Raw genomic sequence first — 15236 nt, 5'->3', positions numbered from 1 at the left:
TTTCTGAGACTGCAATTTTCAGTATTTTGACTTGCCACTTCCCTTGTCTTCTGTAACAATGGGTCCTCCCTTCTGACTTTTGCATGCCAAAAAAATAGCTAAAAGTCTTCTGGGAGAGCTATAAATGCTGAGCAGGGAAAGGTGGGTGGCAGTTAAAGGAGGTGAGGAAGAACTGGAGAAACTGCAGGGAAAAGTGTTCCTCTTGTAGCCCTGGAGGAACACCTTGGAGGTAGGGTGCTGGATATGAAGAGGAGACAGGCCATTCAACAGGTCAGTTGAGTCGGCAGGAGCATGAGGGACATAGGACATAAATCCATTGGAATACAGCCTTCATAGGCTCTGCTGCTCACAGAGCAAATTGGGGTGCCTCTTTCCCTCTTTTGTGTTTCTTCTCCAGCAGATCAGATTTAAACATTTCTAAAGAAAGTTCCTAGTCAAGACAAGGAGGTTATCATGAGAAGAGAGCATCTAAGGAGAAATTACATAACGCCATAAGGCCAATAACAAATTGGCCTTCACTCTAGCCTACCTTGAGAGGTTAGAAATCATAGAATAACTTGGGTTGGGAGGGACCTCATGCTGAAAAGTATCTTTCAGGCCCCAAGTCACAGGGAAAGGGGCCTCCTTTGCTATCAACTTCTTCCTGTAATTCAGTGAACATCAGCAATACCAATCAGGGTAGAGGAGGAAGGTACTCCCATTGCTTCAGCAGAAATGCCTGTAGGAGGAGTCCTTCTTCTCAGCCACCCATTCACTCCCAGAACTGGATGGCTCAGGCACAGTTTAGGAATGTATTTAATCTTCCACCCTGGATGAAGAGAAACCACTGTGGGTATTAACCAGAAGCATTTGCTCCCTGGTCTGTTACCTGTGAGTTTTTGGGTGCCAGTGATTGTAGCAGGCCAGCTCTAGATCCAGATCTCCTCCCACCTACAGATACAAGGAAGGTTCATACAAGAACTCGTGCCATTACTGGCTGAACACCATTAGGAGTCCTCTGAAGCCTGGAAAGCAGGTAATTTTAGTAACAGAATCTTCACTGTCTGCTTGTAGCTTCCTCTGAAATAAGCTCCATTCCCTTGGTTCTTCTTATAGTCATTCTGTGAGTGGCTAACACAGGCTTGCTGGATGTCCCATATAACAAAGAATTTCTCATAGTTCCATCTAAAATCCCATGACCTACATTAAGAACTTGTGGGGTATTACTTCTCCCTGCATTTTCTGTGTGTTTTTAGTATGGGTTATATGATTTTGTGGCCTCTGCTGCCTGCTCCCTGCCTTCCTCTCTCTGCCTCTGGATCAAAGCAATGATGCCAGTAGCACCACTAGATGAAGGAACCTGTAAGGAGCTGTGAGGATCTAAGGGAGGCATTCCCATACATGAAGTTTAGCAATCCTATTAATATGTCTCAGAATTCCTCCTAGTTGTTTTCAGCTGACAAGCTTTTGGTTCATAGCAAAAACTCTTGTTACTGCAGTTAGCACAGTTAAATTTTGTCCCATAGCCACCATTCCAGCTATTCTTTTGCACTGGCATTGCCTCCCATGTTGTTTAATCAGAACATTTCATTAGTATACTGCTATTTTTGTGCCAAACAATTACGTTAAATCTGTACCGAGACAGTTCTTTAAGGAATGGCACCTCCAAGCCAATGACTTCCCATTTGTCATTTCCGCTTTAGCTACTTCCATAGTTGGCTTACAATTCTTGCAGCTACTAATTGTTTCCCACGTGACAACATTCCAAATGCTTTGCTGAAGTCCAGATGGAATATATTCCCTGAATTTTTGTCATGTTGACAAGCTGGTTACCTGATTAGGTAGCAAGATTAATACTCTGACATGTTTTACTTTGGAAATTTTAATTTGTGTCCCCACTTTTATTTATTTCAGAGTTTGCCATGATTTTTGTGTGCCCTTCTGTGAAGATTAACAGCTAGGCAGATGTTTTATGTTTTCCAAAAGACGTCCCAGAAGTACCCAGACATCCTCATACTCTTTCTTTCTGTCTGGATGCATTATAATGCATATGAAATGAAAGACTGGGTCTGTTAGAAATACCTAAACATCATGAGAGTTACCTGCCTCTCCAGTCCCGGCAGAAAGGAGAGATGTTTGCTGCTATTGGTTCCTTGCAAAAGCTCAGAAGTTTATATTCATACTGTCTCTGCGTCATTGATTATTGACTCATAAGATCCAGGCCTGGCTAATAGAAAATTGCAGTAAACATAGTACAAGAATATAAGTCAGAAAAAAAGTCACTCATCAAACTCACATAAGAGGAAGGGCAGTTAGCAAGTCTTATTGACAAAATGTGATTTAAGTGAATTGTCATATCTGCATTCATTAGCAAAATTATTCAGGGAGTGCAAAAGAATTTACACCTGGTTCTGGTTTCCACAGGTCACTGGGTGCCTATCCCTTAGAAAGGCTCCTGACAAGGCAGGCATGACACCCAGACAATGACTGCTTTGAAGATCAGTTTCCCTTTGCTTCAATCCTTTGAAATCACAGAAGACATACAGATAAAGGTAAAAACAGAATAATTCAATTGTGCCAATGGTTTTAGTGGAATGATAATGATGGCACTTTGTGATTCATTTGTGAACTGTCGCATCCTTTGGGAATATGGAATACCTGGAATATGATCTGTATGCTCTGTTGGATCCTATAAATTCTAAAGATGTCTTTATCCAATTTCATGCCCTGTTTACAGCCAGTCACCTTGCCCCACTCTTTTCCAAGAATCTTCCCATGGTGGCATGGTCTAGCTCAAGTTCAGATCATCTCTAAGTCTCAGAAGAGCGGAAGATATTTTGCCCCTGTAATTTTGTCTTCCAAGATAAAATAAGTTTGTATGCTACTCTCTGTTGAGACTATCATGAATCTTCAAGATCAGGTTCTAATTCTAGCCCTAAATCTATGGAAGATTTCTCATCTAGATTATTTTTCCTATCTGCATTTGCAGGCAGACAGCTCCAATACTCGAAGTGTCCATGTTAGGTGTTCTGCTGGTAGTACAGAAACGCTTAATCACAAACACGGTTGAATTCTGAATCATAGAATCATAGAATGGTTTGGGTTGGAAAGGACCTTAAAGATCATCTAGTTCCAACCCCCCTGCTGCGGGCAGGGACACCCTCCACTAGACCACATTGCCCAAAGCCTGAAGAAGCATTTAGTATTACGTTGCTTAGGAACATGGCTCTTGAGGCAAATATCTACAACAGGCACGAGGCTCCTTACCAATTAATTCTTTCAGGATTCAGAAATTTTGTCTTCTCTGCAGATTTTGAGATAAATCAAGGGAAATACTGTAGTTTCTACTTATGGTATAGGGATCTTCACTCATGGTCTATATGTCCTGAAATAGATCCTGAGCAGGATTTTCAGATCCCAACTATCTGAAAATATCTTCTGACATTTCCAAGATCGTGTTCTGGGTGAATAGCCTTTTTTGTGTATGAAACAGCTTATGAAATGTTACCTCTGCTGCATACAAGCAGTATGGTAATATTTATGTCTGCTTCGCTGATATTACCTGGATGGAAACAGAAGTTGTACCCTCTGATCTCTTGTGTTAATGTGTTGACTATCCTGTTACCATTAAACTTCTCTCTCAGAAACATGGTGGGGAGAGCCCTTAAAACTATCTGCATATTCTAAGTGTGTTTTCTTTATGGTCAGCTTCATATAAGTATTTCTGAGTTGAATGCTAGCTGTTATGTTGAAAGTCTTCTTCATAATTCTAATGGGTTTACCATATTGTATCATGGTAGAAAACATCACAGCAATACTTTATATAAAATAATGAAGGAAGGGCCACATCCACTTAAATTTGCAGAGGCTGGGCATCTGGGAAATTACTATATTTAGTACAATGTTGCTCCCTATATTTGCTGTTGTAGGAAGCGACAGGGAGATTTTAACGAGGAATTATGCATAGGAAATGACGCAAGACATTCCTCGGGCAGTAACACCCTCACCCCAAAGAAAGTGAAAGCATAATGCCACAAGTCCTCTCTGAATCTTAGGGATCTGTCCAGTGTGTTTCCACTGTGTTTGCATTTCATCAATCACAAGAGTCATCAAGAATCTTTGCCAGGATGATGTCAACTCTAGTTGAACCCCCAATCCCAGATCTGAGATAGAAGCAGTCTTTCCATTGTTCTTCACAGATGTGCTGTCTTAAAAGCAGTGGTATCTCAAAATCACAGACGATATACTGGAAGTGACTGCTGGAGGTCATCTAGTCCAATCCCCTGCTCAAAGCAGATCCAGAGCCAGATCAAGTTGCTAAGGACTTTTGTCTCAGGATTACGTGCTGTCTTGTAGCTAGTCCCCCAAGCTTGGATAAGTCAGTACAAAACATCACCACCCCTCACAGCACTGCAGAATCAGTACCTACTTGTTTGAAGTCTTTGTGGAGGTATCATCGTGTGTTTTGATGCAAAGCTTGTTAGACTGTACCAGAGACTGTGGTGTTGATTGTCTCTAGACCTAACACCCCTGACCTGGAGAAAAAACATCCTTACAGTGTTTAAAGAGTTTATCTTTGTCCCTTTATGTGTTATTTAGATGGCAGAATCAATAAATGCCAGAATAAACTTCTGTGCTCTCTTGAGGGGGACCAACACTGGGATCTACATGCCGTTGACTGGATTTATCTGTCTTTCCAGGAGGCTCCTCCATTCAGCCTGTAGTATTTTTAGGGAAGTAGAGGGTCATGGTGAAGTCTCAGTCTTTACCTGATTAGGGTCCTGTCCAATGAACGCTCTCATTACGTGTCCATAGTGCAAAGAAAAGCTCAAGAGCTGTATTTGCTTTTCCCACCACAGATGAGGGAGTGGTAAACAGCAGTTACTGCCTAGTGAGAGTATAGATGGAACAAGCTTTCGAAGAGGTGTTTGCACTGCCAGGAGAGGTGAGAAGCTATTTCTGGGTGAACTGGCAGGAGGGCTTCGGCAGCTGGAAGGCAGCCATGCAGTGGGACATGAGCAATAATCGCACCTCTCTCCACCCAGCAAAGGAAGAGCTGCAGTCACATTTGTGCAAACCCCTTTTACTCACCAGCAAAGGAATGGGGGCTGCTCAACCCAACCCACGGCAAGAAGAGAACGATCCCTCCAACACACCTCAAACAGTCCAAACCGTTTATTGATCTTCAGCCTAGGCAGTGTTTCTCTAAAGGAGGGCTACTACCATTTGGAAGCCCTCTACGCAAGCTCTTTCCAAACACTCCTCTCTCATTTCCCTTGAGCTGGAAGTCATTTTAGATTTGCCAGCTGGGACTCGGCCCCTGGGCTGATTCCAGCACCTGCACCTAGTTTTATGTCAGAGTGAGCTGGCTGATCCCGTGGGACGTTACAGTGTGCCCTGATGCAAGGTGGTGCTTGGAAAGGTGCTGCCGGACTTCTGTAAGGAGGTGGAAAGTGACTGTCAAAGCTGAGTGGTGGGAAAGCAGTGATTTCCAGCTCCTTCTGATGTTTATTTCCTGGTGAGTGGCATGTTTAAGAATATTCTTAATGGTTGTGGTGATAGCAAGAAGTGATATGCTAGTTGCTTTGCCTGTTTCTTTTGTTTTGAATTTTAGAATATCTGTGACTAAAGATACAGTTCCCCCTGCACTCCAGAAGAACCCCCAAAACAGAGACTAATCAACTGGATAATTGCCCATTCCTAAGTGTCTGAATGTAGAATGAAACTTCTGGTTTAGTGTTTTCTGTGCTGCTTATTTTCCAGTGAAAGCAAATTGCCTTTGATATAAAATACATGGTTCAGTCTCTAGGGAACCCTGTCTTTGTATTCTTCTTGTGCATTATTATTATTTTAAAAAAAACCCAACAAACCAACAACCAGTAGCATGAGTGATCACAGCTGAAGAATGCAGACTGTTCCCAGGAAAAAGGTAAAAGGGAAGAAAAATTGCATTCAATTCTGTTATGTAACCAAGAAAATAAATTCTTTCAGAGAATAATAGTGCTAGATTTTCCTCCTCAAAGGTATTATATATAACTACCATAATTAATTACAGAATTATTCACGACTAGGAACAAGGATGTTTGATTTACCTTGTTTTACAAAAAAAAACCAAAACAAAAAAACACACCTCAATCTGTCAAGTACCATGCAAATAAGAATTGAAGATTGTTTCTGAACACTGATAATGGGGCAGAGATTGGGGAGTTACGGGATGAGGAGGATTGTGTCACATACATTGATGGCAACAGTAAAAGAAAGACTGAATGGTTTATCTGCAGTTGCGGTCATAGCTTTCAGTTAAAAGTCTGGTTTATATTCAAAGCTATTGCCAAACATTTGCGTTTGCCAGTTTCTGGATTATTTATCAGCTTGAATTGACATAATAAGCTTTGGGCCCATGATGTAAGTCAGATGTCTAAATCTGGCCTCATATAGGGAACAGAGTGGGTTTTCCCAGCCTAACAAGCGAGAACTTGGCCTGTCAAAGGTGTCTGCGTCGAGGGACTAGAGAATTAATGAAGTCTGCCTCTTGTCTCTGGAGGCTGCTTTTGAGAGCAATACTACTCCATGGCTACTGAAACTGGGCCAGCATGCTTTCCGCATCTTTCTTCAGCAGGGTCACCTCCTTCACAACTGCCTGTTACGGCTCCTTTTCCAGCAGCTGCCACCTGACCAGCTGCTCTCAGTACGTCCCCCCAGCACAACAGGGGTGAAGCTTTTGCTTTGGGGGTGGCTGCTTGGGGAGGTAAGCGCTGTCCATCCTCACAGGAGGGAGGAAGCCTGAGCTGTTGGGAGGTACGCTTCTCTGGGTGAGTCTCAATACGCAGGGAGTTGTGCGTGAATTCATAAGCCCAGGCACAGTTGGCACCTGTTTTCTCAGGTGTAAATTCTGGCCCCTCTTCCATCGCTCAGTATTTTATAGGCTGAAGAATTAAAATACTCTTAAATTGTGTTACTGGTCCCACACAGCTGAGGAATTACTGAGGAAGCTAGGCGTGCTTAGCTACAGGACTCCCAAAGCACCTGCCCTTGAGGAATCCAGCTTACCCTGCAAGCAGTTCTGGGCACTGCCCGTAGTTCCCATCTTGGTGCACCATCCTGGGTGACACCTTAGCGTCACCTGTTTGCTTCCCCCACTGTTTAGTGCGAGTATGCCAGGTGGTTGCATGCCTGTGGGGAATCTCCCAGTAGGCTTGTGATGCTCGGAGAACTTGAGCCCTCGGGGCCTGTCTTCAGTGGACCTTGCAGACACTTCTGGACACTGACAGTGTTTCTTCTACCCTGGGGAACTGAGGTGCTAGCTATTGCATGCTTCATCTGAGAAATCTCTTGGCCATTTTTGTGACTTCTCTAGGGATGTCAGCTAGAAATGCTGGATCCCAGCTTACACTGCAGTTGTGAGGCTGTGCAAGCATTTGCTCCAAGACACTATTATCCATTGTTTTTTTCCATTATAGGGTCTCGGAGTCTAGCAATTTCAGAAACATTTGACCATACCCTTAAGACAACTCAGCCCAAAATATACTTCTGGGAGGAGGCTAAGCAAACCTTTTGTGATGACCTTCAGAGTAGTGCATATGCTTTATGAACTTTCATGTACAACACAGCACTAGAAGGTCTAGATCTTCTGCTGATTTCTTTCCTTGCCTGCTATCAAGATTATATATTTAAAAGTAGTCATAACTGCATCTCATCCTCAGTAGGATGAGATGAGCCTCAGTGGGAATGCTGTTCTTCCTCCTTTATGGTCTCTTCCCTGCTGTGGCTGCTGGTTAATTCTCACAGTTTGCTGGGTAACTGGAGTCATAGCTCCTTAAGATAGGAGGTCACACTTGTCCTTTGCCACCTGTGCTTCATGAAGACAATGTTAGGCTCTGCTTGCTGAGAATGATGGGCCATCATTCTCTGTTGTGGTGTTACAATAACTCCTCTCTGAACTTTCATGCCTGGGCCTAGATAGATGTGCTATATAGTTTAGTCCCATCTCTGCTTAGACTTTTCAAGACCCAGCAGTCCTTTGAGCAGGAGACTCGTGTGTCCTGCAGGAAATGTAGTTACTTGCATACTGAGTATCTGCCTAGAGCTAACTCGTAGGCTTGCTGGGGTCATGTGGAGAGAGCATTGCTGGTTGTAGGATCTCACGGTGAATCAGCTTGCAGGTATATTGGGTTACCTGGTGCACAGCTTGCTGCCAGGCTTTTTGGTGGCATTTCTGTTGGCTGCAGCTTCTCTCTAGGCACATCTGATCGGACTCACAATCAGCGTTGGAGGTTGTGGAGTAGAGGGATGTTACAGTACAAGTGCAAATGCTGCCCTCAAAGAACATGGATGGAAGTGAGGCATGTGCTCACAGCAAGAAATCCAACAACTATGGACTATCCTACCACAGTATCCTACCTGGGGTAGGGTAAAAGGTCTCTTCAAGTCAACCCAAACTTCACATTTTCACTCCAGACTCCAGCCTGTTCCCTGTAGGAACAGACCCAATTTGGAAGGATGGGTGCACTGCGTGAAGTGATGGAAAATATAAGGTCACAGACCTTTAGGGAATCTGAGTTGCTATTTAGTAAACAAATACTTACAGAAAATAATCCTTAAGAAGCCATGGTAATCTTGCGATGACCTTACTGAGCAGCAATGCATATGGTTGCTTTGTGACAAGGGTTCTGCAGGCTGCTATTTTATAGTATTAAATGACCTTAGCCCAATTCAGAACAAAAGAAGGCATTTATTTACTTTTTCATGGTTAACAAGCCAGTGTTACTGAACAGGCTGTCCTAGTATTTTCTTTGAAAATAATGCATTTTTTCTCTTTGGTCATAAAGAAGTCATAACCCTATTCCTGCCATGCTAAACAATCAGCCTCAGGCTGCAGTTCAGAAAAGCACTTGTGTGCTTACTGAAATGCTACTGTCAATAGCACTTACACATCTGTGTCAAGTTAGAAATGAGAACTTGAGAATTCAATTGAACTGGGGCCTCAGTGGTAATGCTTTTAATTGTAGTGTAAATCCAGTCTTCCCATTGACCAGTAGATGGGGCAAGTGAACCTCCTTATAGTTACGGTCAAGATTTTTCTGAATGCAAGGTTAAAATGTAGCCCTCGTTGGCTCTTAGTTCAACAGTCTAGTTTGAAGGCTGTTTACCTTTGTAGTGCAAGGGTAAATTACGTACTTTGACGCAACTGGACTATTTTCTTTACAAACATGTGTCGTAAACAATTGTTCTGTTCCTTGAAATTCTGAGATTTAAATGATGTTCCTTTCTTTACACAGGGATGGAAACAAATCTTTTGAAGGTTTTTGTTGTGTGAAGATATGGGAATGAGTGTTCCCTCCCCAAAACTAGCCAATAGTTAAGTGTTTACAACACTCACGGGGATCCAAGTTTTAGTCCCTGGTAGTCTCCCATGTGCCTGTAGAGTGTACCAATGACAAGATCACCTTACCTGCCTTTGGGTCATCTTCTCCAATTCTCTCCTCCAAAAGCTGTTGTCACTTTTGTACATTATCGATGCACCAGACTTGTACAGGCTATGTGAGTGACCATAGTTGCTGGCCACAGTTGCTTTCTGCCCATGCTTCTAGCTTCCTGTTCGCACTTCATGTGATGTACTTATCCAAAGAGAGGCTCAAAATAAGTCAGTCCCTGAATACTGCCTGTTATAAACGAGTAAAAGCTTCTTCTTGAACACACAGGAATGTAGAGTCCTCAGTTTCCTTTTAGCCACAATCACAATTCTGCACATTCTTCTACATGTTAGCTCCCTAAGTGTGGTCTGCTTTGTTCCCTCTCCTTGGAGCTCAGCTTGATAGTGTGAGTCCTGGAGCTGGCTGTGTTCTTGCAGGCAATGTGGTGCAGGAGCAAGAACCATTTGCTGCCTTACACTGAGGTAAACAACTCCAGTGAAGTTGGCCTTGTGTGAGGTAGGAGCCTCCGCAGGTGCAGAGCCCTGTGACGGTGGGGAGGTTCTGCTTGTCTCATAGATGAGATATCGTTGTTTGGCTAGTTGGGTGTATCTTGCCCTTGTGAGAGCAACTCCCACTGTTCAGCCTTGAATAAAACGTCATTATATATCTACGAGGTTTTACTTTAGAGGGGGCAAGCTTCCTGAGATAGTTGGGTAGACGGGTGAAGAAACCTGTATCTATATTGAACTGGATAGGCCAGGCAAATACAACATGTTAATATAAAAGAAAACAGCTTGGCTAAAGATTTTAAAAAAAACAGAACCCAAACCACCTCTTTCTCCTCAAACTTTCAAAAACTGAAACAGGGCAATAGATGTGAGCCTATCTTCTGAGATATTTAGGGAGAGCCTCAGCTGCTGGGCTTTAACTAGTTTAGCAAGGGGTCTATGTGCCACCATCTGTCATTATCTGTTTGCAATATCCAAAACTGCTCTGGGTGGGAGGGAGCGTGGAGGAATTCCTGGCTGGATTAGCATGACTTTGTGCTCTTGCTTGAAGCCGTTACGTGGTTAAAACTAAGATGAGCAATACTGAGTACAGAGCGGGACAAGGTTTAAGCTGGTGTAAACTGAGAGCAGCTCCTTTGCAGACAGTGAAAGTAACCAGACTCTACAGATGTCTAAACTGGTAGGAGTCTGGCTCACCTTCTCCTAAAGTACATTATACAGAATCTAGGCATTACCTTAAATGATTCCATATTTTGGAGGAGCAATTTGTGTTACCTTTTCCTCATGTCACTCAAAGGTTGCCCCAGCTTTTTCCTCTTTTGCAGCCTTGTGATGCCCTCAGATCTCATCTCTAACACTGCCTCCTCCATGGTGAGCAGCCTGACTCAGACCAGGCTTCTCACAGCCAAATTCCTACAGCCTGCCACAGTCCTGCTTTTTTCACTTTCCATTCTGTCTACTGACCATCCTACAGCAAAAAATCCTCTGGCTCCTGCCATATCTACCTTTTGCCTTTGGATGTTTTCATTGACTCACTATGTTTTGAATGAAGTTTAAATTCCTCAGTGCATTTTCAGCCAGCATTTGCATTTTGTTCATTGTCTGTGTCTTGACCATCCAGCATTCTCTGACTTCACTTATATCCTCGTGGTCTTCCTCTATTTATTTGCTTCATATCCTTCCCTATTCCTGAAGAGATGTTCTCCTAATAAACTGAGCAGTGTTACTGGCACTCAACCCCTCTACTTTCACACTCTACTCCTGACCTTCCCTCGAGCCAGTGATTTTTCTCTTAATTTTCTGTTTTGCGGATGGAAAGAACTGCTTTATAAGACACACACTGCTCCTGGGGTAGGTATAAAGCATGGCTCAGACTGACCAGGCTCCTCAGGAACGTGGCTTGTGACACAAATGCAGCGTGAGGCAGCTGGAAACACCTACACCATGCGGTGCTTTATAGTCAGCCAACTGTTCGGTGACATGCTGGCCTCTGAGGAAAGCTATGCATGCTGTTAGCCAGAGGTATCTCAGGAGGATTGAGAGTCTGTCTGCTATTTGGCTCCTCACAGACAGCAGATGTTCCACAAGAAGGTGAAACATGCAATAAATGACTGTATTTACTTGAAGCAAATCAGAGCTCAAGAAAAGGCAGTGGTCCAGCCAAGTGTGTTTACCGCTGCAGGAACACTTTCGTGCTGATGCAGCATCTTCCACCCAAAATCTCTGAACATTTTGAAAGCATTAACAAAGGTGGGCCAATGCCACTGTCTACAGACATATTTGAGCCAGTTTTTTACTGCCTGTTTTGGGTACTGCCATCCATATAGCCTACACTGACTTTGGTACTGCTATGGCTACTTGGCCGAGTGTTTCCTTAGCTGCACAGATGGTTTCTGCAGCTGGTGCTGAGCTCATGCTGATGCAGCTACATTGGTTAGAGGACCTGAGCGGGCCACTGCATGGCTAGCTCAGGTATGTACCTGTGAGCTGCTGTCACTTTAGTGTAAAGATACATTTGTCCCATTTTTAGGAGGGAAAAAAAAATAATCTAAGACCTGGACTTATAGAATCATAGAATCTTAAGGTTAGAAAAGACCTCTAAGATCATCAAGTCCAACTGTCAACCCAACACCACGTCTACTAAACCATGTCCTGAAGTGCCATGTCTACATGTTTTTTTGAACACCTCCAGGGACGGCGACTCCACCACCTCTCTGGGCAGCCTGTTCCAATGCCTGACCACTCTTTCAGTGAAGAAGTCACAAAGATACATCTCTCTTTTCTACTGCTTCTTCTGAGAGAAAGGAAATGGAAAAAGTGAAATACTGAGTAGATTATCACTAATGAAAATAGGTTCAAGATAGGTTGTGCATGTCTACACCCTGAGTGAATGTTCAGCTAATGTCTAATACAGGGAAACGTCCAGTGACCCATAAGGGAGAGAAGTAATCTCTTTGTGTGTGTGTGTATTTTCCTCGTGGACCAACAGATACCTCTTTAGATGCTCATTTTGAGATCCAGAGGTCACTTGTTAGTCTTCAGTGGCATACAGAAGAGGACCTGTATTTTTAGCCAACAGCAGGGTGTTAATGCAGGGATTTCATATTGTTTTTCTAGTAAAGAATATGCTGCCAAAAAATACCACCTGTTTCTGAGTATGTTCCAGCAGTTAGGTGATGAGTTAGGAGCCAGCAGAACTGCACTGCCCTGAACAGTTTCCAGCAGAGCCCTAGAGACTGATAGCTCCAGGATGGTTGGGGGATGGCTCTTCCTCTCTGATGTATCCCCAGCTAATTGCGGTGGATGGCTCCTCTGCAATGGTCTGGTGGTCCTCTACTTGCTTTTCCACAACATGCAAAAGGGGCCAATCTCCAAAAGTTCTTGGAATGGACAACCAGCTCACGTCCTTCCAACTCAAGTACTTTTTTTACCGAGAAACTTGTGCTGTTCCCTTCTTCTCCTTTTGCTCAGCTCACTCCTGGTGATTTTTTGCGGACATTTCCCCCAAATGACCTTGCTAGAACCAAAGTGAAACAAAAGGCACTACCCACGTCCTGCTCTGAGTCCCTTAACTACAAACTGTTTTCAGTCTGTGGAGAGGGATTTTTCCTCTCTCTTTCATTCTCTCTTCTCCTTGGCTGCCCACAGTGACAACTGTATCTGTTTGATTTGAGGGAAGACTTGCATGTCCTGTGAGTGGCTCCTTCTGCTAATAATTTGTTTTCTGGAGCCTGTTGCTGCACAGTATAAATAAATTTCACTGTTCAGTACTTTCCCTTTTTGTTCCCCTGCTGCTGGCAGTGAGTTGACCCACCCTGTTTTGTTTTTCAAATTTATCTTTCTTTGCCCTTCTTATATGAGACAAAATCACAAGATTAAATTCACAAAGATGCATTATTGGTGCCTGCTTTTTTTGGTTGTCTTGTGTTGCACTAAAAGTTCTGCATAAAATGGAAATTAAAATGCAGCTGACATCCTGGAACAATATTCAGTTTGGTACTGGGAAAGGGAATAATATCCCGCTTCAAAAAGTCTAATGGTGTGTGCTGAATAGCCTCTGTATAAAAAACATTTTTCAGCCATCCTGCCATGTAAACTCAGTCTTTTTATAAACAGTCTTAATTTGGCCCATTCCATGCGTGTATGCTGCTAGAATGACCAGGATGTTTAGTACATCAGACCTAGCTTTGCAGTGGTGAATGTAGGTACTGGAAGTTCTCCAGTTGTGGTAGTATGCATGCCCCTGCAACCTCTAGCTCAGAGCAGGGTAAATATTTAGAGTGGCTGAGCCCAATTTGGGCTCTGTGCTGTTTTAACTAGATTCTTCCTGCCTAATTTAAAGCTGGCTTAGGCATTTCTCCACCACACCAGAATCACTGCTGAGTACACGCACCCCTAATTGGGTATGATGAAGGCCACAGTCATGTTTTTCATGGTTCCAAGCCTGATGCTTAGAGCACTTGAGGTTGTTTTTACTGTGTGAATGTGACTGCATGTGCATTTTAATACAGGGAAAAACAAACTGTGATAGACTAATGAAGTCAGTAGGGTGGTTACATTTGCCTACTTTCTTGGAAATCATCATTCCTGTCTTCCTCGGGATGAATAAAATAAATCTATCAATGTAGACCATATTCTTTCTGTATATTTTTGAATCATTTTATAGCATAAACAGGTTTCAAATAACATCAGTGAAGTGGGTTTTGCTTTCTCTTCCACTGATTTCTTCTAAGCAAAGAAGGACATCTCCATGCACAGGGTAAAAAAGGCCCTTTGCCATTTGCATTTTACAAACCAGATCTTGAAAAAAAAAAAAGACTTCAAGGAGGGGAAATTTGTCACCTTAACATTGCAAATGATGTGAAACCAGAATGTCCTCCCACCACAGCATATGTTTGTGGTGGGTAGGCGGGGGAGATGCAGGGAAGAGGTGATGTTATAAAAATACCTTGTAAAAATGAATGCTTGGCTAGGGGAGAGAGTTTGTCACTTCAACCAGACTAGAGGGGGGAAACCAGACAGACAGGGGGCGGATGGGGGGAGGGGGGAGAGCTTATGTCACTTCTGCAAGGTAAATAACTCGACAAAGTGTCTCAGAAATAACAGTCAAATAATTATCACGAGAAGACCAGATATTAAATGAGTAGGTGGCTTAGAAAGTTAAGAGGAAGGAGTACAAGTTATTTAAACAGAACAATGAAGATTGTAAGAAACAATTAAGCATGTGGCAAATACCAAGCAGAAAGGTGACAGGTAGGAATCCCGAGATAAAGTGCACAGGCTTGCTAGTAGCCACTTTTCATGAACTGAGAAGTATGATTTTTCTTATTTATCCTTATAATAATTCAGACGTGCCAAGTTGAATACAGACCAGGGGCTTTATATGGTAACATGACTGCTAAATGCAGCTTCGTAATGTTCACTAGCATGGCGCTCTCTGCACGGGACGCTTCCCTCCACGTGCCATATGGAACAGTTTGTACACTCCACAGCGTCCAGTACCGCGCAAATGCGAGCAGACACCAACACGACCACTCACAACGGCAGCCAGGGTGGAAAATGACAGTTTACCTGGTTATGCTCAGGAGGAGTTTGTATGCTGTGGTGGGAGACTGACATCTCCATCCACATCTTGGGAGCTGTCGGGTGAGGGGCTGGTGGGAAGAAGGGTCAGGAGGGACGAGACTTGGTGCCCCTGCACAGTTCAGGTTGGCAGCGGCAGCTGTCCATGTTGGGAGGGCAGTCTCCTTCCTATGATTGATATTTATAGTTTTTATTTTGTTTTAATTAACTTGCCTCAGTGCTCAAGAAGGTGCCCAGCCCAAGGAAGAGTGGG

General features: G+C 43.4%; 1 protein-coding gene across 2 annotated transcripts in view; it reads left to right on the top strand.

Moving 5' to 3' along the window:
* The first annotated feature begins 2406 nt into the window (after positions 1 to 2406).
* Positions 2407 to 15236, top strand: part of RBPJ (recombination signal binding protein for immunoglobulin kappa J region) — a 158869-nt gene continuing 146039 nt past the window's right edge. Inside the window, exon 1 of one of the 2 annotated variants that reach the window (XM_075752374.1) lies at positions 2407 to 2531. The gene's annotated coding sequence lies outside the window, so the exon portion shown is untranslated. The remainder of the gene's footprint in view (positions 2532 to 15236) is intronic. The other variant, XM_075752372.1, reaches the window with a different exon arrangement.

Source organism: Balearica regulorum, chromosome 4 (assembly GCF_011004875.1).
Source record: "Balearica regulorum gibbericeps isolate bBalReg1 chromosome 4, bBalReg1.pri, whole genome shotgun sequence".
Lineage (NCBI taxonomy): Eukaryota > Metazoa > Chordata > Aves > Gruiformes > Gruidae > Balearica > Balearica regulorum.
The sequence above is the reverse complement of the archived record's forward strand: the minus strand, read 5'-3'. Positions and strand labels throughout refer to the sequence as shown.